This window comes from Myripristis murdjan, chromosome 21, assembly GCF_902150065.1.
Source record: "Myripristis murdjan chromosome 21, fMyrMur1.1, whole genome shotgun sequence".
In the NCBI taxonomy this organism is placed as follows: Eukaryota; Metazoa; Chordata; class Actinopteri; order Holocentriformes; family Holocentridae; genus Myripristis; species Myripristis murdjan.
The window spans coordinates 27,241,521-27,268,669 of record NC_044000.1 but is presented as its reverse complement, the minus strand read 5'-3'; the positions used below and the strand labels follow the sequence as shown (position 1 = coordinate 27,268,669).

Genomic DNA, 27,149 nt, shown 5'->3' with positions numbered 1-27,149 from the left:
CAGAAATATTTTACCTATTTTATTTTATAGGTTTAATGTTTTCTTGTCTTCTATTTCATTAGTTTTCATTTTATTTAATTAATTGTTTATGCAACTAGGTGTTAATTGATTATTTTATTTCATATGTTTAAATAGTTTATTTTACAGTTTTTAACATTTCAGTTTAATTAATTTTATTTTGAGAGCGGCACGCCTGCCCATGTGTTTTATTGTGAAGCTCCTGGCCGGAAGTGCCCCTGCCTGCTGGGCAGCATCTTGCCGCAGGTCCGAGCCGCTGTCGGGATCCAGTGAGGCAGCAGGGAGAGCTGGGAAATCTGGGAGATCTGGGAGATCCGGGAGCTGGGAGTCGCTGAGGAAGAACCGGGACCTGAAGCGCCTGAAGGCGGACAGACGGGCCAGAGCCGCGGCCGGGATCCAGCGCCCAGGACGCACACTGGACCTGCACGGTGAGCAGCCCGATCTGTGGAGCCACACACACACACACACACACACACACACACACACACACACACACACACACACACACACATCTCTATTCCAGCACATCCACATCGCTCTCCTCTTGTCGTTTGATTCAAATCGGACTCTCGGCGGTGTTTGATCCGGCTGCGGTTCTGCCCGTCTGGTTCTGTCCGCTGCGGCTCCGCGCGGCGCAGCTGCTCCTTTAATTAACATCCGCGGGAATAAAAGCCAATTATGTTCCGTCAGAGCGGAGCTGCGTGTGTCTGCAGATGAAGGGGAAGGAGAGGCAGGCTGCTGCTCAATGAAAGCGGTTCGGCAGGACGGAGGAGCTCACGCCGCTCGTTTCTGCTCGGTAAGCCTTTATTCACGGTGCTTTTAACGTGTTGGACCTCCGGGGGTCCGAGCCACGCAGCGGGGCCGGCCGTGGCGGAGGCCGGCCGGGGAGCCGGCGGAGGGCCGGAGGAAGGCCGTGGCCGGGGCTCGGATCCCGGCCTGGATGTGCAGCCTCACTGGGCCTGAAGAACCGAGCGAAAGACCCGATGTCACCTGTCTGTCGCTGCATCAGAGGCCGGGCATGCCTGTCTCTGTGTGTGTGTGTGTGTGTGTGTGTGTGTGTGTGTGTGTGTGTGTGTGTGTGTGTGTGTGTGTGTGTGTGTCGCTCCGCTGTGGGCCGTAAACGCACCGTGATGTCCTAAAGCAAGGCGTGGCGTTCATGTTACATTACACTGATATGGGCGTGTTCCCCTGCAGCTGGAGGCTCTCACTTTTACATTTTGTTCATCAAAACTGAGGACTGAGCCTCCAGGCCGGTGCTTTGTTCCGCCTTCCTGCTGCTGTTGTGGTTATTGTTGTTGTTGTGATTATTGTTATTATTATTTATGTTATTGGGACGAGGCTGGCTGCTCTCCACTTTGCCCCAAGTCTCATTTAGATGTCATTTAAAATTCAGCATCATCAGACATGCAGGCCTACCATCTGTCTCACCGTCTGACTGTCTGTCTGCTTGTATCCATGACAACCAACATGACAGACAGACAGACAGACCGACAGTGAGAGTCATTTGTTGCACCAGCTGTAGAAAAACAACAACAACAACAAAAAAAACCCAACAATCATTCTGTGGTTAAAGTTGCTCCATAGTATCATTTTGTATTGTGTTCCTTCACAATAAGACTACATTTCCCATCAGCCCTGCTGCTTACAATTTCCCCATCCCACTCCTGAATCTTGAAGGGCAAAAAGGAAGGTTTTTTTTTTTTTTTTTTTTTTTTTTTTTTTTTTTTTTTAATCCAGTAACTCTGGAAGCTTTAGGTCCATTTGCTGCGGAAAACAGCGCCCTCTTCCTGTTTTGTGCCGTAAAGCGACACAAGCCAATTTTCAGAATAAAGGCGTGAACAGACGGGAGGCTACACAGTTCCATGATGTTCGCATTGCACCCTGCGTCGGCTTCAGGCCAGAGTTATAACAGTGTTGGATTTTTCATTAGTTTTTATTTTATTTTTTAATTTCCAGTCCAGTTCAGTCTCCAGACTGGGTTCACTGGTCCCAGTTGAGTTGATGTTGTGTGAAAATGTTGAGTTGGAGTTGGAGTCCGTGTCAGTGGGAGTCAGTTGTTTTATTCTAATCTGGCCGCTGTTTGTCAGATTAGCTCTTCACTTTGGGAAGGCAGAGACTCCCAGTCATGTCCACGTCCCAGTCTCAATAACCATCACACACACACACACACACACTGACCAGCAGCAGCACTAAACACACTGCACACACACTCTGACCAGCAGCACTGAACACACTGCACACACACACTGACCGCACTGAACACACTGCACACACACTCTGACTGCGCTGCAGTTTTTAGTTTGGTAACAACACAATATCGTCTCAGATTTTGTTTTCTAAGGTCTGGTTTATATTTTTACTTCTGTTAGCTAAACTGCTTCTTCACACCTGGTTTTAGTTTCTAGTTTAGTTTCAGTGAAGTAGAGCCGCTCTGCTTCAGACACACAGTTTTCTCCACTTCTTAAGAAACTGAACATGAATTTAGCGTCGCTGTAAGATAACCTGCTCTGATTGGACGGCCACTCGCGACTCTGATGCAGAAGTAGACCTGATTGGTGGTGCAGTGGAACGAGCCGCTGGCCTGTGCAGGCAAGTGTCACACACCTGCACCAGGTTCTGTGTGTGTCACCTGCTGGCACATTAATAACCAACATTTGCAGCTGATGGTTATTTATAGTAAATTGTAATATTGCAGTGTCCAGATTTTCAGTGTTACAGACAACAACACAAACTTTGCTTTGAATCAAAAAATGTTTAGCATGATTCAATTAATAAAAAAAAGCAAAACCAAGAGAAAGTTAGAAGAAAGAGCAAAATACAAAAGATAACTTGAAATTTTAAAAACAAAAAAGACAAGAAAATATGTAATCGATTATTGACATGATGAACTTTAAAGTGAGATCCGTGATGCCAGATCTGATTTCCGGGATCAAAAGGCTGCGTTCGACGCCTTTAAAGCACCAAATTCTAGTAAAATGAATTTTAAGTTGTAACTCTCCTGTCCTTAAGGCGAGCGTTCAGACGGAGCAGCGCCATCTGACTGGTTTCACATCAGCCATCATATTAATCAAATTACAATATTGATTATTGAAAAATTCCTTAAATTGGGCCCGATAATTTGTCTGGGACCAATAATTTGTTGATCCCTAATTTCCCACTTTTCCCAGTGGACGACGGGGCTGGAAAACTACAGGAACAAACTGGGAACAAAAATCCCAGTCCACACCAGACTAAACTTTTACACTTTTGTTCAAGGATGGAGCGATCATTTTGAGGCTGATACTGACGGCTGATATCGTCTCATTCATGTCGTTCACTACTAATCCTGGAATAAATTTTTCCCAGAGTCATGGTACATGTGTTGTCCAGCTCCCTGGCTGTGATGTGAGTCCACATGGAGCGGAAATCTCCTCGTTAGCTGCTGATCCACAACACTGTGTTTGTTTCACTCCATTCACTTCCACAGGAAAACCACTTTCAAAATAAAATCACACTTTGAGGACAGAAACCAACACCAACAATCAGGATCTTGACAATAAAAAAAAATATGACAAGTCCCAGTTCCCATTTTTAAAGGAGGTTAAACATCTCTTCTCTTGATATTTCCCTTTTTGAACTAGAAAGTAGTTCCGGCAGGTATCATCTGCAAGAAACGTCCGCATAGTAACCATACGCCAGGAGGGAACAATGACATCAAAGAGAATTATTATAAATCAAGACCAACAAGTCCTGCTTCCTGTTTTATAAGGAAATTAAACAGCTCTGCTATTGTTATTTCCCTATTTGACTCAGAAAGTAGATCCTCTGCGTAGTAACCGTACGCCAGGAAGAGAAGACCCGAGAGTTCTTTCACAAATGATGGACATGACATGGAAAAAAAAGGGAGCTGAGATTTGTTGTCCTTTATTTTGTCATAATCCTGTTTGCTGGTGTAGATTTATGTGGCAACTGTGTTTTTATAAACAAGTTAGTTTTGTCCTGTTGCTAATTTGACAGCCGTATTAATGACACACTCTGAGAAAAAAAGGTCACAAAGTGCCAAATTACACAGTCAGGCTGATTCAGGCAGTAAAAATACCCCCAGACGAAAAGGATATTAGTTTTTAATGCTGATTGGTCAAACCCAGTTCAGACTGATTAACGCCTCGTGTCCTCTCACTGCGTTTTCCAGGCAAATAAACCAAACCACTGGAGACAAAGAGGTTATAGATTTATAGTTTTAATATTTACGGTGATTCTTCATTGATCCTTGAGGGTAAATTCTCCTCCTGCTCAGCTGAGCAGCGTCGGGCTTGGAGTTTCTCTGCTGATTTGTGTTGCGCTGACAGTTTTGTGTCCGCCGCTGGACTGCAGGCAGGATTAATCAGGTGTAACTGGGCATCACTTTAATCTCCAGATCCCGTCACTGCAGAGGGAAAACCTGCTGACTCGGCTGGAGAGACGCTCACTGTACCACTGTAGGAAAACAACGCTCTGCCGCAACAAGTCGTTCACGCTCATCCTCCGAGTTAAAATCTTTCTGAAAAAGTCTTTTATGCAACGCTATTCCACTCTTTTCCAGACTTTTTCTCGAATCAAGTGTCATTTCCCTGGTCCCGTTGAGCTGATCTGCCTGATCCTGCTAATCCTGTTTCCACATCCTGATCAGGATTCTGCGACGTAAATTCTGCACGATTTTGCGATTTTGTCTGATCTCCACAACACACTCCAAAACGCACCGCCGTCACCAAACTCCCCTCCCTGTTTTAGTTATCAACAAGCAGGCATGTTCACCTGGAATGATGCACATTTACCAACAAAGATGAAAGCTGAGAGCGTTCAGGGCAGCTCGCCGATGTTTGATATGAGAGCAAAGAGAAAATCATGGACTGAGAAACAGCTTGACAGAGGCTGCAGCCACATCTGGACACAACAGGCCAGCTAGACTGAATTTACATGGTTTGTGGTAGTGTGATTATAAATCACAAAGTAATAGGGTGTGTGTGTGTGTGTGTGTGTGTGTGTGTGTGTGTGTGTGTGTGTGTGTGAGAGAGAGAGAGAGAGAGAGAGTGATCAACAAGCAGAAAAAAACAGGCTTGGAGTAAATTTGAAAGTCTCAAATGTTTCAAAGTGGAGGCTAGGCTTGATTCAAAATATCAAGTTGGATGTGAAATGAAAGCAGAAATGGTGTGTGTGTGTGTGAGAGTGAGAGAGAGAGAGACAGAGAGAGAGAGAGAGAGAGAGAACGTCACTGAATGCTGATAAGCTCAAACAAGTAAATGGTGAGCCACTCTAGAAGAGAGGAATTAAGGTTCTTAAGGTTATAAGGTAAAAATATTATTTATTACTACAATAAGGACTAAATAAGGATTAATTATTCTCACTGGAACAAGTTGCAATAGAGTTTTCATGAATTATACCAAAAAAATAGATACATAAAATAAAAAAAAAAAACACAATTACTTTTGCAACTTTCTCTTGTTTCATTGCACAAAAAAACCCCAAGACATCGCACAATGCATCGCAGTTTTTTTTAGAAAAGCTGCACAACACTCTCAGACAGAGTCTGTGAAATCCTGTAGGCGCTGATTTATACTTGTTCGCTGAGAAAAAAAAAATCCTGAAACAAGTGAAACTGCATTGAAAACAAGTGGGATTATGTCATCGCACTGGCAGATTATTTTTTATTTTTCACCCTGTGTGAGCTCTGAGCAGGAGGCCGAGCGCTGCACTAAATCGGGTATTGTCTGCAGTCTTGGCTGTTTTTTCCTGTTTGTTTCATGGCAGCGACTCAGTATTGAGGTCAGAGTGAAATTTCTGGTTTTGTAGCAGTTAGTTTGTAGAAGAAGCCGAGGCGGCGGCAGGTTTTCGCTCTGCGCTGGAGGCTGAGGGGCTGGTTATGATGGTTTTGCAGCGGAGTGGCTGGAAACGGTTTCTCCCTGCGGTGCGATCACGCCGGCAGATCTGGAGACGGGGCAGCCCTGCACCGCGGTTGCGTGCCGAGTCTCGATGTGACAAAGTAGGGCAGAAAGCTGCGTCTCCCGGCAGCCGTGAAGAGTTAACTGGAGTATAAAAATCCCTCCTGGCCTAATTCAGCCGAGCGCAGGTCTGAGGCGCCGCGCGGGAGAAACCTAATCTGTGAGGGCCGTCTTCATTTGATGCAGCTTCCATCTCTGTGTTTGACGAGATGTTGGACACCATTTCCACCTCTGGACGTCCAGTGGTTCAGTGCCTGTGGGTAGCATTTCCTGTTAGCTTAGCATAAAACCTTGAAGTCTATGAGATCATTAGCCTGGCTCCTTCCAGCAGCTCTGAAGCTGTGTGAGTTACACAGAGGATCATGTGGATCTGAAATACACAGAATAATCTGGAAGAGACCGTCGCTCTCCTAAGGATCCTCATCAACACACACACACACACACACACACACACACACACTCAGAGCAGCTTCTCAGCCTTGAAAAGAATTCAAAGTTTTCTGAGAAACATGAGTCAGGAGAGACTGTGGAAAAGAGGCTGAGACGACCCACTTTCACCAGGAAATGAGCCTGGAAAGAAAAAAAAAATACAAAAAGATTATTCTGTGTATTTCAGATCCACATGATCCTCTGTGTAAATAAAACAGCTTCAGGTTTGTTTTTCACTTTGATGGAGCCAGGCTAACGACTCCCATAGACTTCAGGTCTCTATGCTAAGCTAACAGGAAATGCTACCCACAGGAACTGAACCCCTGGACATCCAGAGGTGGAAATGGTGTCCAACATCTGGTCTCAGTCTGGAGGAATCGGGGAAAGGAGGGTTTGCCCAAAATGTTGGCATTTTCCTTTAAGTAACTGGAAGTAGCGGCTCCCTGACACCGGCTCTAGACTGAACTGCACTGAGAGCTGCGTGGTCGGGACTCGAACCCGCGCAGCGTCGGTGCGTAACGCTGCGTCACGTGATCCGGCGGCGCTGCAGCCGCCTCGTTAAGCAGCTACATGTATGACGAGCGGATGTTCTCACTGGAGGCTGAGGGGTCAAACCAGGTCACCATCTGATGCTGTGGCTCTCTCTCTCCCTCCCTCCTTCCTTCCGTCTCTCTCTCTCTCTCCCTCCCTTTCTCCCTCTCCTTCCGTCTCTCTCTCTCTCTGTCCCTCCTTCTCTCTCTCTCTCTCTCTCTCTCTCTCTCTCTCCCTCCTTCCGTCTCTCTCTCTCTCTCCCTCCGTGTCTCTCGTTCGCCAAGTCTATGGAAAAGTCATCCCTCCTTCTCTCAGGAAATTCCTCTTTGTCCCAGGGGTGAGACACACAAACAGCAGATCGGCTTTACAGGGACACTCTGTTGTTAAAGCCGCGGTTTGAGAATCTGAGGAGGCCGTCGTTTGGTTTCCATTGGGTCTCCCCGCGACCCGAGCACCATGGGAGTCCACCAAAACCCTTTTTTTTTTGTCTTTTCCTTGGAGCCGGTGTGTTTTTCTCATTGTTTTCAGTGACGGCTGCTGTGTTTTTTTCCCCCTCTTCTAAAAGCACCGTGACGTTTGTTATGTTTTTCCTGCGCTGAGCGCCAGACGCTTGTTTTTACAGTCACAATAGTTGAAAAGTTTTCATTAAAAAAAAAAAATAAAAAAAAAAATCAAGTAAAATGCAGCGGCCGTTCAGGCACACCGGAGGAGGGGTGGGACGGAAAGCAGGAGGAAAAACTTGATGTCATGTCTCTGGGACAAAATGATGGAGGAGAAACAGATTTTTTTTTGGTACCTGAGCTCCTGCATCTCCGCCAGATTCCAGCCCAAGACTTCCACATCACTTTAACCCTTAAACTCTGAATTTCCCTTGAATTTCCCTTTTTAAGTAGCTTCAAAGTTAATTAAAAACCGGGTGAGTCTCCTCCATGTGAAGCTCCATCACTCTGATACTGAGACGCTGCAGAATCACATCCGATAGAAAAGATCTGCATGTCTCGTGCTTCATTTTAGACACATTTCCCTGGAACCCAGCAGCTCATGTTTGGGATCTTTGGAAACTTCAGGATCTCCACTAGACTATGAAATAAAGTTCTGTGGGTTTGGATGAAGCTCGGCCAGACGGCAACGTTGAACCCGTCTGATGGAGCTGGCAGGGTCGCAGAGCTTAAAAATTCCTGTTAACAAAATGTTCCCTCTGTTATGTTTCATATCCCAGCAGGTGAAAAGTAAAAATAAACGCTCCCAGGTGGAAAAACCACCGGCGGACTCGGTTCAGTCTCGGAGATAAAACACTGACACGCAGAGCGTCTTCACACACCTCTTTACTCAGATCAACAGTGTGTGTCGACCTGCATGTGCTGCGTGTGTGTGTCGACCTGTGTGTGCTGAGTGTGTGTCGACCCACGTGTGGTGAGTGTGTGTCGACCTGTGTGTGCTGAGTGTGTGTCGACCTGTGTGTGCTGAGTGTGTGTTGACCTTTGTGTGGTGAGTGTGTGTTGCCGGCTGTGTGCCGCAGGCCTGCAGTGACCCTCTGAGCAGCGTGCAGGGCGCAGCGTGCAGGACGTAGCGTGCAGGGCGCAGCGTGCAGGACGCAGCGTGCAGGACGCAGTGCGCTGTAATGTTCACTGCATGTGAGGCGACGTGTCCTACAGCAGCTGGCAGGAGGTGCAGTGACTCAGTACACTGCAGTGTACAGAGTACTGTGTAATGTAGTATCAGTACAGTAATGCAGTAGTACTACAGTGCAGTGTAATGCAGTAGTACTACAGTTCAGTGTACAGTGTAATGCAGTAGTACTACAGTGCAGTGTAATGCAGTAGTACTACAGTTCAGTGTACAGTGTAATGCAGTAGTACTACAGTGCAGTGTAATGCAGTAGTACTACAGTGCAGTGTACAGTGTAATGCAGTAGTACTACAGTGCAGTGTAATGCAGTAGTACTACAGTACAGTGTACAGTGTAATGCAGTAGTACTACAGAGCAGTGTACAGTGTAATGCAGTAGTACTACAGTGCAGTGTACAGTGTAATGCAGTAGTACTACAGTGCAGTGTAATGCAGTAGTACTACAGTGCAGTGTACAGTGTAATGCAGTAGTACTACAGTGCAGTGTAATGCAGTAGTACTACAGTGCAGTGTACAGTGTAATGCAGTAGTACTACAGTGCAGTGTAATGCAGTAGTACTACAGTGCAGTGTAATGAAGAAGTACTACAGTGCAGTGTACAGTGTAATGCAGTAGTACTACAGTGCAGTGTACAGCAGTGTAATGCAGTAGTACTACAGTGCAGTGTACAGTGTAATGCAGTAATATTACAGTGCAGTGTAATGCAGTAGTATTACAGTGCAGTGTACAGTGTAATGCAGTAGTACTACAGTGCATTGTACAGTATAATGCAGTAGTACTACAGTGCAGTGTAATGCAGTAGTACTACAGTGCAGTGTAATGCAGTAGTACTATAGTGCAGTGTAATGCAGTAGTACTACAGTACAGTGTACAGTGTAATGCAGTAGTACTACAGTGCAGTGTAATGCAGTAGTACTACATTGCAGTGTACAGTGTAATGCAGTAGTACTACAGTTCAGTACAGTGTAATGCAGTAGTACTACAGTGCAGTGTAATGCAGTAGTACTACAGTGCAGTTTAATGCAGTAGTACTACAGTACAGTGTACAGTGTAATGCAGTAGTACTACAGTGTACAGTGTAATGCAGTAGTACTACAGTACAGTTTAATGCAGTAGTACTACAGTACAGTGTACAGTGTAATGCAGTAGTACTACAGTACAGTGTACAGTGTAATGCAGTAGTACTACAGTGTACAGTGTAATGCAGTAGTACTGCAGTACAGTGTAATGCAGTAGTACTACAGTACAGTGTACAGTGTAATGCAGTAGTATTACAGTGTACAGTATAATGCAGTAGTACTACAGTGCAGTGTAATGCAGTAGTACTACAGTGCAGTGTAATGCAGTAGTACTATAGTGCAGTGTAATGCAGTAGTACTACAGTACAGTGTACAGTGTAATGCAGTAGTACTACAGTGCAGTGTAATGCAGTAGTACTACATTGCAGTGTACAGTGTAATGCAGTAGTACTACAGTTCAGTACAGTGTAATGCAGTAGTACTACAGTGCAGTGTAATGCAGTAGTACTACAGTGCAGTTTAATGCAGTAGTACTACAGTACAGTGTACAGTGTAATGCAGTAGTACTACAGTGTACGGTGTAATGCAGTAGTACTACAGTACAGTTTAATGCAGTAGTACTACAGTACAGTGTACAGTGTAATGCAGTAGTACTACAGTACAGTGTACAGTGTAATGCAGTAGTACTACAGTGTACAGTGTAATGCAGTAGTACTGCAGTACAGTGTAATGCAGTAGTACTACAGTACAGTGTACAGTGTAATGCAGTAGTATTACAGTGTACAGTGTAATGCAGTAGTATTACAGTGTACAGTGTAATGCAGTAGTACTGCAGTGTACAGTGTAATGCAGTAGTACTGCAGTACAGTGTAATGCAGTAGTACTACAGTACAGTTTAATGCAGTAGTACTACAGTGCAGTGTAATGCAGTAGTTCTACAGTACAGTGTAATGCAGTGTAATGCAGTAGTACTACAGTGTACAGTGTAATGCAGTAGTACTACAGTGTACAGTGTAATGCAGTAGTACTACAGTACAGTTTAATGCAGTAGTACTACAGTGCAGTGTAATGCAGTAGTTCTACAGTACAGTGTAATGCAGTGTAATGCAGTAGTACTACAGTGTACAGTGTAATGCAGTAGTACTACAGTGTACAGTGTAATGCAGTAGTACTACAGTGCAGTGTAATGCAGTAGTTCTACAGTACAGTGTAATGCAGTAGTACTACAGTGTACAGTGTAATGCAGTAGTACTACAGTACAGTTTAATGCAGTAGTAGTGTGTACAGTGAATGTTACACTGCTGGGTGTTTTGCTGTGTCAGGGCTAAACTGAGGCCAGCATGCCTGCAGACACACACACACACACATACACACTCACACACATTAAACACCATTAGTACTGAAGCAGGAAACTGGAGATGGTGTGTGTGTGTGTGTGTGTGTGTGTGTGTGTGTGCGAGCCAGCCAGCCTGTCTGTCTGCGAGCTCTCTCGTCTGCCTGTCCACCTGTCTGCCTTTCTGCCTTTGTGTTTTCCTGCCTGCTGTAATCCACCTGTCTCTCTCTCTCTCTGTCTCTCTCTCTGTGTCTCTCTCTCTGTCTCTCTCTCTCTCTCTCTTTCTCTCTCTCTCTCTGTCTGTCTCCGGCCTGTCTGTCTGAGCGGTGGCCAGCCCATGATTAGCTCATCGAGTCAGCAGTGCATGCTGGGAAGCCTCGCTCGGCTGGCTCAGATAACCAAATCAGCTGAGAGAGTTTCCTCTGCGCTCCCTCGCAGTGACATCATCAGCAGGGGACGTGGCGGGGCAGAATAATTAAAGAGCTGATCGATTCAGAAACTGATGTGAGACAAATGCAATATTTGCTCTCCTGCTTGCGCTGTTTGTGTTGGGCTCAGGCTGATGTGAGAGTCAGCTGGAGAGTAAAACTGACTGTTACTTCCACCACTTTAACACGGGCGAACACACTGGAGGATACGGCCCTTTCAAAGTAAAGTGCTGCCAGTGGTCGTTTTTTTTTTTTTTTTTTCCATCTTCTTTTCATTTCATTGCTTTTCCTTTGACTGCTGACCTGCTCCTGTGGTGATTCAGCCTCTCTGCTCTTATGTGAAACCTTCATCCTGACCCAGATTCTGACACGATCACCTGCATGGGACTCGGTCTTCACATGTGTGTTAATGCACTGGCCTACTTTCTGTGCTCGGCTGGGATTAGATATTGGGATTAAATTTTAAAAAAAAAATGCTGAACCAAAAATTAAACTGCAGAGGTTGAACACAATCCCATACCTTTCAGTTTTCAAAGTCAGAGTGAGAAACCTGAGGTCAGAGCTGAGGCGAGGTTAGTGGACCTGCACACTGATGAAACCACGGCTGCAGCTGCTAATTACTTTCATTAATCTGTCTATTATTATTTTTTAATCAGTCGATGAATAATCATGTCGAGCCAAAGTCTGATGGGAAGTGATCAGAGCCCAAAGTGTCCTCCCCAGTTTATCATTATTATTACTGTGAAGATTATTTCTGTATTTACTGATGTAGTATTGTGTAGGATTAATGCACATATAGAGACATAATGCACCGCCTTTTAAAAATGTGTAAGGCACATATTTTTATATTTCATATTTCTTTCTATTGTCTTAGAATTGAATTGCTCTCCCGAGAATTGAGCAGCTGCAGCTGACCCAGTTTCCCCTCGGGGATCAATGAAGTATTTCTGATTCTGATTTTTGATTATTATTATTATTACTTTTATTATTATTTTTACTGGATAAATGACTAAAAACGTTGATCAGTCAGAGAAATAATCTTTGATTTATTGTCTTGATTTTCAGTAACAGAAAAACTGGCAGCTCATTAAGAGGACATGTGAGGTCCTGACTCCTGTTTTTTTTTTTTTTTTTTAAACAACTGAACAAACACTGCAGCAGCTGTGTGTGTGTGTGTGTGTGTGTGTGTGTGTAGAATTTCAGGATGACAGGTTGTAGCTGTATCATGTATCATGTACCTTTATATGATGTATTGATGTGGACATACATATAATTGGACACACAGGTGTGTGTGTGTGTGTGTGTGTGTGTGTGTGTGTGTGTGTGTGTGTGTGTGTGTGCATGCGTGTGCACATGCATTCGTGTGTTGGTGAAAATAAATGGTTTCTCTGTTGTTTGTTGTTGGAACAGGCAGCTGGCAGCTGAACTGAGTGACTCAGCCTGTGTGTGTGCACGCGCGCGTGTGTGTGTGTGTTTGTGTGTGTGTGTGATAATGCAGTATCCAGATGAGGTAACAGAGCTGTGTAAAGCAAACAGCTTTAACACATGTTCAGGACAACAAATGTGAGTCCAGTCAGCAGAGCAGCAGGATCTGAGGTGTTTACAGCTGGGAGGGTGTGTGTGTGTGTGTGTGTGTGTGTGTGTGTGTGTGGGGGGGGGGGGGGGGGGGGGGGGGGGGGGGGGGTCAGATGTAGCAGCCTTGTGGTTCCTCTGTTTGGGGGGTTCAGGGTCACTGTGTGTTAGCAGTGAACTGGGGAGTTTAGGACCCTGCAGACATCAGACCATCACGGCTCTGCAGCAGGGAAATACCTGGCCAGCATCGCCAGGTGTCTGCATCATCATCATCATCATCATCATCATCATCATCATCATCATCATCATCAAGGTGTTCAGTCAGCTGGGACTGACTCTGAGTGAAGTGCACCTGAGGGCTTCAAGCATTTCACCCTTGGACCCAAAATTAGCAAGAAATCAGCAAAATGTTATAAGAAAATTACCAGAAAATGACCCCAAGAAATTAGTAATTTTTTTTTCAAGAAAAAAAATTTGAAAATTTTACAAAAATACCAGAAAATTAGTAAAACATAACCAAAAATTTAGAAAGAAAAAGTATGTCTCAAAAAATTTGATATATATATAAATAATATAAATAGATATAAGTGTAGCACATAATCATAAATATATATTTAAAATTAAATCACAGGGAAATTAATTAAAAAAAAAAAAATCTTTTCCCTGCACACGCACACCCGGGTTTGAAACAGTTACTGCAGAACTAGCAAATTATGGTGTGTGTGTGTGTGTGTGTGTGTGTGTGTGTGTGTGTGTGTGTGTGTGTGGAAGGTTCCTGGTTGAACTGGGCCAGTGGGACTTTCTCTAATTGAATTAACTCTTCATTATCATGAATCAGAGTCAGGTAGCTGATTGGCTGGTTTTCTGACTGGCTGATTGGCTGGAAGGCTCTGGTACATGGCCCACATCGACAGCCAGCGTTCACACACACACACACACACACACACACACACACACACACACACACACACACATACACACACACACACACACATACAGTACACATACAGTACATATATACAGTGCACAGCACATTACGTGTGTGTGTGTGTGTGTGTGTTGCTAAATGACCGTGAAGCCGACGCCTGCAGCTCAGCCTCCGTCTCCTCTAGTGGAAATAATCGCTGACATACCAGACATTTGACTCTGACCCCGATGCTGCGTCTGAAATCTACAAACTGCAACTGGAACGAGAAATAAAATGATGAAACTGAACCTGGACGGCATCTGGAGGAACTTCTCCACATGACCAAACTTTACCTTCAGAGCTCCGATCTTGTTTTTCTCTAAACAAGGTAAAAAAAAAAAAAAAAAAAAAAAAAAATCTGATAATCCCACTTGTTTCCAGGTCACTTTCACTTGTTTCAGGATTATTTTTTTTTTTTTTTGTCTGGGAACAAGAACAAATGTGTTGAAACACGGCAGAATAAAGTAGATCAGGGTCAGGAAAATGACACCTGATTCACCTGTTTTTTTATGTTTTTTTTTTTCTTTCACATCTTCATCTTCGTTCTCGTTGTTCCGGATTTAATCTAATGCTCATGTCCTGTTTTTACTCAAAAAATGCATTTTCCACCACCAGCGAGCATGGAAGCTGTGTTGGATTTTGGGATTACATTCAGCATCAGCCACTCTGAAAAAAAGCTGATGGAAACACAGTTAAAGCTCCGTCCCAGTGATTTTGAATGTTTGGTCTGTTTACCACAATTTTTCCCACATTTTCCATGTCAGTAAACCGTTTATGAAGTCCTGCAGGGAGCTAAAGATTTCACAACACGGAATCAAAATGTGAATTTTTATCTGAAACAGCCGCCTTATAATGTTCTGCTCATTTCCCTCATTAACAAAAAAGAACACACAGCATCTTCCACACTAACATGAAGCCACAGTGCTGTACTGTAGACTCTGGTGTGCCACAAGGCTCTGTTCTGGGCCCAGTAATGTTTCCTGCAGACCTGCTGAAACACAGGGAAATCATTTGGAGCTGAGTATAATTAAAACAATGATAAATATGTTTTTGTTTTTTGTTTTTGGACTTTTGTCTCCCACCAATGCAAAAAAAGAAAAAAAGCTGTGAAATTTACATTTAAATCCCAGCAGCTGTGGCCAGAACTTCACTGTAGAAAATCCGGTGACAGTGTATTTGACATTACAGTACGCTGCTCTGAGAACCGATAATTTCACAGTCAGGATCTTTTATTACTTTTTGATAAATTACCACGACAAAAACAGATACACTGTGAAGCTGTGCACAGTAACTTTCTTTAAAAATAACAGCTGTAATATAAACCTGATTATGGTATATTATTATGGTATACATTTACAGTTTAAGATATGTTTTTGCTGGATGGTGAAAAGTTCTCTACTGTAAATTTAAGTACACACCAGTGAAATCTGTAATTTAAACAGAATAACAGAGACTTTTAATTTTAGTGCTTTTGAAATGATGGTCTTTTCCCATTCATTTGACCCAATATGTTTATTTTCACGGTAAAACTGTGTGTTTTCTACATACTATGACAGTAAAAACGAAATTCATGTGCTGTCTCATGTGATGTATGGACTGCGGTGATGTGCCAGTTTGGATTTTATGGTCTTTATTGTTGCTTTTTGACAGTTTTTACTGTAAGTTGTAGATTTTTTTACAGTGTAGAGCGGTGCTGCCTCTCCTCTTTCTGAAGGTGTTTGTGGCGTTTTCCTGCAGTGTTTCAGTAAAAACCATTAAAACCCTAAACCCCCCCTCCACACACACACACACACACACACACACACACACACACACACACACCCTCCCTCTCTCTCTACTGTGTGCCATGAGTTCGGCACATTTTCCATGAGGAGAAGCAGATCCAGAGTCAGCCTCTGTCTGTCCTGATTCCCAGCTGCACAACCTGGACCTGGACCTCCACTGGGGGCGAGAGACACACACACACACACACAGGGAGAGAGAGAGAGAGAGGGAGTGTGTGTTGGCGGCGGTGATGCAGCTCAGAGGAAAAACATGAAGGCAGAAAGAAAACGAAAGAATAAAAAGAAAAAACTGCAGGAGGAGTGAGATGAAATTTTCCGAGAGCGACAGCAGCCAGAACACCGTCCCATCTGTCAGGAATTACAGGCTGAAAGGTGTGTGTGTGTGTGTGTGTGTGTGTGTGTGTGTGTGTGTGAGAGAGAGAGAAAGTGACGTACTTTGTGGCCTTGGTGTGAGACCACAACAAATCACACACACACACACACACACACACACACACACACACGGCTGAGCTGAAAAGTGAGTCGTAGACGTTTTCTTCTTCTTCACGGTGAAATTCCAACAAAAACACACGCTGGAAAAATTAGAAGAAGAAGATCCTGCAGCCTGTTAGTTATATGTGTGTGTGTGTGTGTGTGTGTGTGTGTGTGTGTGTGTGTGTGTGTGTGTGTAGTGTGTATTGAGGATCCTTAGGACTTTTCTTCTGAGTGATGTTAAGAAAACACACCTGGTGTGATGTGGAGACATGCAGGTGTGTTAAACTGAGGCTGAGTGAACGTGAACACACACACACACACACACACACACACACACACACAAACTGGTGCTAGCGAGCCTGTTAGCCACAACCTGTAGCACAAAACACTGAAACATGTCATGAAACAACTAATTATAGACTTTGTGTGTGTGTGTGTGTGTGTGTGTGTGTGTGTGAGTCAGTCAGGCTTGAAGGAGCTGTTATTGGAGTGTGTGTGTGAGAGTGAGTGTGTGTGTGTTTGGGTTTGTCGGTTGGTTAGTCGCTCTGGTTTGAGGTAACTGTTGACACTGCAAGGTGTGTGTGTGTGTGTGTGTGTGTGTGTGTGTATGTGTGTGTGTGTGTGTGTGTGTGTGTTGATATTGTAAGCTTGTCTGTGTGTGTTTTCTGTCCCTCATGTTGAGAGAGAAGCAAGGGCATGGCACTGCTCTGTGTGTGTGTGTGTGTGTGTGTGTGTGTGTGTGTGTGTGTGTGTGTGTGTGTGTTTGCACTCTAATGTTTTGATTTGGAGTAAGCTTGGAACAGCTTCTGTTTTTCTGCTACTTTGGCTTTCACACACACACTCACACACACACACCCACTCACACACGCGCACACACACACACACACACACACTGCAGTGGAAACTGCGTGCCTCAGTCTAAACTCTGTGGATTATTGTCAGGATTATTATTAGATTATTATTCTGGCAGGGTTTTGTTCTGTGACCACGCAGCCGAGCATGGAGGCAGCAAGGCATCATGGGAGACGGCGAGCAGGGTCAAAGGTCACTCTCCTGAGTTTCCTTCCGTCACGTCGACAGAAACAAAGAGGTTCACTGAAAATGATTTTTCCACCAGCGCCGGCAAACAGCTGGCCAATCAGAGGCCGGCGCCGCCACGATGTCACCTCCTGTGGCGGCGGCCTGAACGAGCCTCGGCCTGCTGATCGGTGTTCAATAACTTTATTAACAACAACACAACTGATCAGCACCGATCAGCTCACGTCTGATTGGCCTGACAGGACCTGAGGATTAGCCCCGAAAAATAAATAAAAAACAACAACAAGAAAAAGTAAAGTAAATGAGGGACGAATAAATAAATAAATAGATAAATACATAAATAAATAAAAAAATTTCCCCCCTGAAACATAATATTTAAATATCTAATTATAATAATGATAAACGGAGTTTCTCACTGTCTCCTGTTGTTGGTTCCTACCTCACTTGTTGTTTCTGGCAGGAAGGTTTTCAGCTGCGCACACACAGACTGGAGGTGGAAACTTTTACTGTTTATTCACTGTGAGGCAGTCGGGCTGGCAGAGTGTGTGTGTGTGTGTGTGTGTTTTGAGCAGATTCTTTTGGTTTCTGTTTAAAAAAAAAAAAAAAAAAAAGTCACCGAGCATCTTAACAGGAAAATGACCCCAAAAAAGCAAGAAATAAAATCTGTTTTTATGTGACATAATTTTAGAAATATAATTTAAGTGATTGAAATATGTTAAACCTTTTTTTTTTTTTTTTTTCAAATCTAATAATTGTAACTCTTTCTCTCAGTTTTCAGGTCATTTTCTTTTTTTTTTCTCTCTTTTTTGAAGCAAAGTGTCGGACCAGTTTTTGCCTTTTCTCTCAATTTTTTTTTTCTCTCCCAGAAATCAGGTCAAATCATCTCAAGTCCAGAATGTTGAAAATCAAAATGGAATATTCTATAAACCGCAGTGCACATTCTATTCTATTCTATCTATTCTATTGTGCTCTGGGCCCTGCAGTGATGGCAGCTTGGATTAGCCATTAGGATTACAAACAGGCTGCAGATTTTCCCCTGGGGTGTGTGTGTGTGTGTGTGTGTGTGTGTGTGTGTGTCAGGAAGAGACTCAGGCTGACAGTTCATCTCTGGACGACGATGATGATGAAGATGATGATGATGATGATGATGATGAAGATGGCTCTGTATGTTAATAACTGTGCAGGTCATTGTGAGACAGAGACGTGTGTGAAAACATGACGGATGGAAGAGTGTGAAGGTTTCCTGTGATACGCTGTCTGGTTTTGGGAGAGGAGGATTTACAAACTGTGACACTGATCAACAAACAGCTGAGGTCACGGTGACCCTCAGACCCCGAGCACAGACCGGGCCTCGTTTCTGCTCCGCGTTAAATACGAGAGAGATTCAAAAAGCTGAACAAACGTCATCGTCGTCGTCATGTGACCCAGACGGCCGAGGCCTGAAGCTCTCGGCCACGAAAACATTTCAGATCTGATGTTTGAACTCCTCGTGTGTTTGGCCTTCAGCCGCTGTGAGACTCAACACATCACATCTCTCTGTGTGTGTGTGTGTGTGTGTGTGTGTGTGTGTGTGTGTGTGTGTGTGTGTGTGTATTTGTACTTGCTACACAGTGAGGACACCAGAACATGTTTTTAATCAACAGAGTGGGGACATTTTTGGGAAGTGAGGACATTTTGGCTTATCCTCACAAATACAAAGGCAGAATCTGATTTACTGATTAAGGGTTAGACTCGTGTTAGAGTTAGGGTTATATTAAGGTTAAGGTAATGGGTTAGACTCATGTTAGAGTTAGAGTTATATTAAGGTTAAGGTAATGGGTTAGATTCATGTTAGAGTTAGGGTTATATTAAGGTTAAGGTAATGGGTTAGACTCATGTTAGAGTTAGGGTTATATTAAGGTTAAGGTAATGGGTTAGGGTAAGGATTTGGGTGAAGGGTTTAAGTTAAGGGAAAGGGTTTAGGTAAGGGTTTAGAATCAGAATCAGGTTAGGATTTAGAGTAAGGGTTTAGGTTAAGGTAAAGGTTTGGCTTAAGGTTAAGGGTCTAGGTTAACGGTAAGGGTTTGGGTTAAGGTTAAGGGTTTGGGTTAAGGTTAAGGGTCTAGGTTGACAGTAAGGGTCTAGGTTAAGGTTAAGGGTTTGGGTTAAGGTTAAGGGTCTAGGTTAACGGTAAGGGTTTAGGTTAACGTAAGGGTTTGGGTTAAGGTTAAGGGTCTAGGTTGACGGTAAGGGTTTAGGTTAAGGTAAGGGTTTGGGTTGAGGTTAAGGGTTTAGGTTAAGGTAAGGGGTTTTGGTCATGGTTATGGTTTTGGTTAAGATCAGGTAAAAGCTGTTTAAGGCTCATAAAAAAAAGAATGGAAGTCAAAATAAATTCCTCACGAAGATAGAAGCTGTGTGTGTGTGTGTGTGTGTGTGTGTGTGTGTGTGTACCTACTCACATGTTGCTCGACACATACACACACACACACACACACTGTATCGTCTGGGCGTAAGTGGAGCTCATATCTCCCAGCTGTGTCAGGGTCAGTGAACGTCTCGCTGATGTCTCCAGGTGCATTAAAGGCACATTCTGACCTTTTAAACGGTATTGAAAAGGTCACAGTGTGTCTTTAAACATTTTTATTTGCCGTGTGTTTGTTTGGACGGCCGTCAGCGGCTGGTTTTCATGCCGGCGGGGCTTCGGGAGCGAGGTTTGGCAGCGGGCGGCTCCACATTTCTCAGCGCTCAGCGGTATTAACGTGTTTGGGTTTGGGAGCTGAAGCTGATATTTTTAGGCTGCTGATTCATTTCCAGAGGACGGAGAACTAACTAACCTCAAATGTTCCTCCTGAAGTCTGAGAGAGAAGCGTGTTCAGGAGCGCAGGCGGCGTGTTCAGGGACGTCTGGGAACATGTGGAGATATGATCAGACAGGCTTTTAAGAAAAATATAATATCAAATATAGAAAGTCTTGGAGCTAAGGTCTACTCACAAATCAATTAATGTCAAGAATGTCATTTTTTTAAAACTTGGTATTAGTTTGCACTCACATCTGTTTATAAAAAAATCCAAAATGTTTATATTTATGCTTATATATGATGCAGTTTGTATAAATGACCCAGAATTTCCAGTTCATTCCTGTTCATTCCTATGGAAAGTTTCCAGGCTTAACTTGACCAGAAATTTTCCACCCCTTTGCAACCCGAGCCGCCATAGAGGCGGATTTGATCGATCAAAAGTCACTTTGATCGGCTGTGATTTGGATCAGATCAAACTGGACGTCAGTGGAAGCAGAGAGGATGTTTCTAACGGCCCGACCGCCCGCGAAACTGTGAACGAAGCTCTTTTTGAAGGTGTTGCCGACATTTTAACATTTTTCTAGAGCGGTAAAACCACTCGGCTGCACTCGTCTGTTCTCCAGGTGAAAGGAAACGGCTCGCTGTTTGTGATTCTCTGATTCCGTCCTCGTGCTGAGGCTCCGAGCTCGATCAGCCTGTGATGTTTCATGATGCAGCGAGGAGACACCAGTCTGCTGCCGCCGACCGCCACAAACACCCAGCAGGCACATTTACAACAAGACACAATTAAGATTTTTGAGGATGACCGAATCAAAGCTAAAGATATTGATGAAGAAAAGAAAACCCACTCAATCCAGAAACAGGAAAAAACTGCCTCTGAAGACATTTCCCTAAAGAGACAAACTCAAGAGACTCCAAACTGAAGACTTTTACAAGAAACTGCAACCCAGAAGCCAAGACATCAGCCCCGCAGACACGTGACGGTCATGAAACTGAAGACGACTCAGACTCAGACATGAGGACAGAGGGACTATCATGAAATGAAAATCTGGGACATTCACCAAAAAGACCATTATCTCTTTTTTATCACTATTATTTTCACTTTATTCATCCTTTATGTCTGAGTCAAAGATAAAAACTCCACCATGTGACTCGATGCTCCGCCGGCGATCCTGCACCTCCCGATGTGCTTCAGTGATGTGACACTTTTTTTTTTTTTTTTTGGTAATTTTCAATAATTTTCTCTGTCTGTTTTTGTTTGGAATTTTCTTTCTTTCTTTCTTTTCTGTTTTTTCTTTCCAGGCTCATTTCCTGGTGAAAGTGGGTCGTCTCAGCCTCTTTTCCACAGTCTCTCCTGACTCGTGTTTCTCAGAAAAATTTGAATTCTTTTCAAGGCTGAGAAGCTGCTCTGAGTGTGTGTGTGTGTGTGTGTGTGTTGATGAGGACCTTAAGGAGTGCGACGGTCTCTTCCAGATTATTCTGTGTATTTCAGATCCACATGATCCTCTGTGTAACTCACACAGCTTCAGAGCTGCTGGAAGGAGCCAGGCTAATGATCTCATAGACTTCAAGTCTTTATGCTAAGCTAACAGGAAATGCTACCCATAGGGACTCAACCACTGGACATCCAGAGGTGGAAATGGTGTCCAACATCTGGTCTCAGTCTGGGGAAGTTGGGAAAAGGGGTATTACGCCCAAAACGTTAGTGTTCCTTTAATGGTGATCATGGCCTTGAATCACAGGGGTGTGTGTTTCACTCCAGCAAACGCTTGTGGAAAAAGTTTTGCAGGTTTTGCAGCAAAGTTTCCCCGTCCGTCTTGTCAAAGTTTGTCCTCGTTTTTATAAACATTTGGCGGTGCGACGTGAGTCTCTTCACTGTTTGAGGACATGAAGAGGACAGAGATGAGAGGCCGGAGGCAGCGCTCGTTTTCTCTAACGAGTTCCACCAAGAGACGATGACTCGCTGTGAAATAATGTTAATTATTACCAAGAGTCACGAAGACAAGACGCCTGGCTGCAGTCACACTGACCAGCAGAGCACTGAACCCACATTAATGACATTTAATTAAAAAAAAACCCCAAAACTCAGCCACAACTAAAGAGACTGCGAGCTTTCCAAAGATGTTCACAAACAGCAGATGTGTCACTCCTCGCTGTTTTTCCTAACACGCTCCTCTGAAGTCTCCAGTCGTTGCAACATTGTGTTCAACAAGACAACCAATCAGAGTTTAGCTCCTGGAACAACATGGAAGTTCCATGAAATAATAACCACAAATGAGCTGCACCACATCAAAGGGCAGTCACAGAGAACAGATCAGAACAGATCAGAACAGAACAGATCAGAACAGAATAGATCAGAATAGAATAGAATAGAATCTGCTAGTTAAATAGTTTCTCTGTTGTCATTTTCTCTTCTTTGTTAAGTTGAAATGATATTTAATTGGTGTTAAAGTGTTAAAATGTCAGTAAGACTGGTAGTCAGCTGTTCGAAGTGCTGGTTCACTGTGTGTGTGTGTGTGTGTGTGTGTGTGTGTGTGTGTGTGTGTCCTAAAAACAGAGTTCTTGTTGTTTCAGCCGTCATCTACTGATCATATGAGAGCTGCTAATGACCTTACGCAAGCTGGGATTGGGTTGTGCGTGTGTGTGTGTGTGTGTGTGTGTGTGTTCGTGTTCGTGTGTGTGTGTGTTTGTGCGCTTACAGCCCAGTCTGTAATTTCCTCTTCTGCATGTGATGTGTTAACACGCTCTGTGTATTTGGGTGTGGCTGTAAATTTGAGAGAGAGCAAGAGGAACGCGTGCGCACACACACACACACACACACACACACACACACACACACTTTCTCTCCCCTTTCGTGTGTGTGTGTGTGGGTGGGTGAATGAATTCCTAGTGAAGGTCAGATGTGATTACAGCATGACTGAATCTGATTGGGCGAGATTTCGACACAACGCAAGACGTGATGATTTAGTGAAATGTCACAGAGTTCAGCTGAGTCAGCAAAGCACACACACACACACACACACACACACACACACACACACACACACAGGAGGTGGGGGCACAGGGGTACTCACACACTGGGAGAGAGAGAGTACAGGAGTGTGTTTAAATGTGTCAGCTTGTCACTTATTTTTAGGTCACACACACATCCAGCATCCAGCCTGCTCAGCATGACACACACACACACACACACACACACACACACACACACACACACACACACACACCGCACTGCCACCTGCTGTTGTGGTAGTACATGCATTTGGTGTGTAGACAGCTGCCAGGTGTGTGTGTGTGTGTGTGTGTGTGTGTGTTTCCTGTAACTAGAAGAGCTCATAAAGAGGCAAATCTCCACTCATGAATCCAACATGTGACGTATTAAAGGGACAATCCACCCAAAACCAGTGTCTGGTTCAAGTGTTCTAAGGACAGAGGATGTTGTATTTTTCTGTAAAGCCCTTTGGGACAAATTTGTAATTTGTGATTCTGGGCTATACAAATAAAATAAATTGAATTGAATTGAATTGGTGATAGACCTCTATAGACCAGAATGCAACACTGCAGTAGTACTGCAGTAGTAAGTAGTAGTATTTTTGTAGTAGCAGGAGTAGCAGTAGTAGTAACAGTACCTTAGTGGTAGTAGTATTGTAGCTGTATTATAGTAGTGTTGTAGCAGTATTGCAGCAGTATTGTAGTAGTAGTGGTAGTAATATTGTAGCAGTATTGTAACAGTAGCAGTTTTGGAGTAGTATTGCAGTAGTAGCAGTATTGTAGCAGTACTGCAGCAGTAGCAGTATTGTAGCAGTACTGCAGCAGCAGTAGCAGTATTGTAGCAGTACTGCAGCAGCAGTAGCAGTATTGTAGCAGTACTGCAGCAGTAGCAGTATTGTAGCAGTACTGCAGCAGTAGCAGTATTGTAGCAGTACTGCAGCAGCAGTAGCAGTATTGTAGCAGTACTGCAGCAGTAGCAGTATTGTAGCAGTACTGCAGTAGTAGTAGCAGTAGTAGCAGTAGCTCGGTGTGTAGGTTCTTTCTTGCAGCAGAAACCGTCTCTGGCTCAGATCTCAGCACTTGTCATAGTGTCAGCTTCCTGGTGCTGCTGGTGTCGGTGTGGGGCGTCTGCTGGCGGGGCGTAGCTGTCGGTGTGGGGCGTCTGCTGGGCGTCTGCTGGCAGGGCGTGGCTGTCGGTGTGGGGCGTCTGCCGGGCGTCTGCTGGCAGGGCGTGGCTGTCGGTGTGGGGCGTCTGCCGGGCGTCTGCTGGCAGGGCGTGGCTGTCGGTGTGGGGCGTCTGCCGGGCGTCTGCCGGGCGTCTGCTGGCAGGGCGTGGCTGTCGGTGTGGGGCGTCTGCTGGCAGGGCGTGGCTGTCGGTGTGGGGCGTCTGCTGGCAGGGCGTGGCTGCCGGTGTGGGGCGTCTGCCGGGCGTCTGCTGGCAGGGCGTGGCTGTCGGTGTGGGGCGTCTGCTGGCAGGGCGTGGCTGCCGGTGTGGGGCGTCTGCCGGGCGTCTGCTGGCAGGGCGTAGCTGTCGGTGTGGGGCGTCTGCTGGCAGGGCGTGGCTGTCGGTGTGGGGCGTCTGCTGGCAGGGCGTGGCTGTCGGTGTGGGGCGTCTGCTGGCAGGGCGTGGCTGTCGGTGTGGGGCGTCTGCTGGCAGGGCGTGGCTGTCGGTGTGGGGCGTCTGCCGGGCGTCTGCTGGCAGGGCGTAGCTGTCGGTGTGGGGCGTCTGCTGGCAGGGCGTGGCTGTCGGTGTGGGGCGTCTGCTGGCAGGGCGTAGCTGTCGGTGTGGGGCGTCTGCTGGCAGGGCGTAGCTGTCGGTGTGGGGCGTCTGCTGGCAGGGCGTGGCTGTCGGTGTGGGGCGTCTGCTGGCAGGGCGTAGCTGTCGGTGTGGGGCGTCTGCCAGGCGTCTGCTGGCAGGGCGTGGCTGTCGGTGTGGGGCGTCTGCTGGCGGGGCGTAGCTGTCGGTGTGGGGCGTCTGCTGGCAGGGCGTGGCTGTTGGTGTGGGGCGTCTGGTGTGGGGCGTCTGCTGGCAGGGCGTGGCTGTCGGTGTGGGGCGTCTGGTGTGGGGCGTCTGCTGGCGGGGCGTGGCTGTCGGTGTGGGGCGTCTGGTGTGGGGCGTCTGCTGGCAGGGCGTGGCTGTTGGTGTGGGGCGTCTGCTGGCGGGGCATGGCTGTCGGTGTGGGGCGTCTGCTGGCGGGGCATGGCTGTCGGTGTGGGGCGTCTGCTGTCGGGCGTGGCTGTCGGTGTGGGGCGTCTCCTGGCGGGGCGTAGCTGTCGGTGTGGGGCGTCTCCTGGCGGGGCGTGGCTGTTGGTGTGGGGTGTCTGCTGGCGGGGCGTGGCTGTCGGGCGTGGCTGTTGGTGTGGGGTGTCTGCTGGCGGGGCGTGGCTGTCGGGCGTGGCTGTCGGTGCGGGGCGTCTGTTGGGTGTCTGCTGTGTCTGATCACACGTCATCACAACAAATGAATCTGTGTGTCTCTGCAGGGTGACTGAAGCCAGTGTGTGTGTCCTCCACCCTGCACTGTGTTCCAGCTGGACTGACCAGTGTTCCCAAACCAAAGGTACACACACACACACACACACACACACACACACACTGAAGTTCAAAAAAATCTCTGCTGCTTGCTTCTGTACAAATCCCCTGAGGTGTGCGTGAGACTGAGTTTTACAGATAATGCCCCCGGAACAACACACACACACACACACACACACACACACACACACACACACACACACCTTTTTGTTGCAGGCTGTACAGATATGGATTTTGTCTAACCTGCTCAGGTCGATGGGATTTTTCTGGAACATAAACTTTTTGTTGCTCGTCAGTCGATAAAATTCAGTTTCACTTCCACAGAACAAACTCTGTGTAGGAGAGTACTACCTCTGCTACTGCTACTACTGTTACTACTACTACTACTACTACTACTGTTACTACTACTACTACTACTACTACTACTGTTACTACTACTACTACTACTGTTACCACTACTGCTACTAGTGTTACCACTACTGCTACTACTGCTCCTACTGTTACTGTTACCACTACTGCTACTACTGTTACTACTACTACTACTACTGTTACCACTACTGCTACTACTGTTACTACTACTGCTACTACTGTTACTACTGCTGCTGCTACTACTACTACTACTGTTACCATTACTGCTACTACTGTTACTACTACTGCTACTACTGTTACCACTGCTGCTACTACTACTACTACTACTGTTACCATTACTGCTACTACTGTTACTACTACTACTACTACTGTTACCACTACTGCTACTACTGTTACTACTACTGCTACTACTACTACTATTGTTACTACGACTACTTCTACTGTTACAGTTACTGCTACTACTGTTACCACTACTGCCCCTACTGCTACTACTACTACTACTACCCATTACCACGACTGCTACTACTGTTACCACCACTACTACTACTGTTACTACTGCTACTACTGTTACCATTACTGCTACTACCACTACTACTACTACTACTACTGTTACTACTACTACTACTACTGTTACTATGACTACTACTGTTACCACTACTGCTACTACTGTTACCACTACTGCTACTACTGTTACTACTACTACTATTACTACCACTACTACTACTACTGTTACTACTTCTATTACTTCTTTCTACGTCTTCTACTTCTACTACGTCTTCCACTGCTATTACTACTACTACTACTACTACTACTGCTACTCTGCTATTCTTCCACTACTACCACTAGTACTACTGCTACTACTCTTCCCTCTTCTACTAGGCCTGCTTCTTCCTCTTCTTCTTCTGCAGCTCCTGTTCTCCTGAGCGGTGGTGTTTCCATGGTAACTGTGATGTTGTTGAGCCGCAGTCTGCCGTCTGTGGTTCAGCCTCTCGACATTTCAGAGACGTTTCGTGTTTGAAAGCCGATCTGAACGCGCTGTCCGTCTCTCCGAGCCGCTCCGTTCTGCTGCTTTCCAAAATAAATGTTCTCCCATGCAGCGAGTGTGTGTGTGTGTGTGTGTGTGTGTGTGTGTGTGTGTGTGTGTGTGTGTGTATGTCTGCTCGTCTTCAGATCTGTTCCACAGACCAAGCGTTTCACATCGGCGTCTGATAGCACACACACATACCTCAGCCACCCCACATGTGTGTGTCTGAGTATGTGTGTGTGTGTGTGTGTGTGTGTGTGCTGTTATGTTCTCCGTGGCAG

General features: G+C 45.3%; 1 protein-coding gene across 2 annotated transcripts in view; it reads left to right on the top strand.

The window, feature by feature from the left end:
- Positions 1-273: 273 nt before the first annotated feature.
- Positions 274-27,149, top strand: part of raph1a (Ras association (RalGDS/AF-6) and pleckstrin homology domains 1a) — a 78,195-nt gene continuing 51,319 nt past the window's right edge. For both annotated transcript variants that reach the window (XM_030080037.1, XM_030080036.1), the window contains exons 1-2: positions 274-446; positions 25,427-25,503. The gene's annotated coding sequence lies outside the window, so the exon portion shown is untranslated. The remainder of the gene's footprint in view (positions 447-25,426; positions 25,504-27,149) is intronic.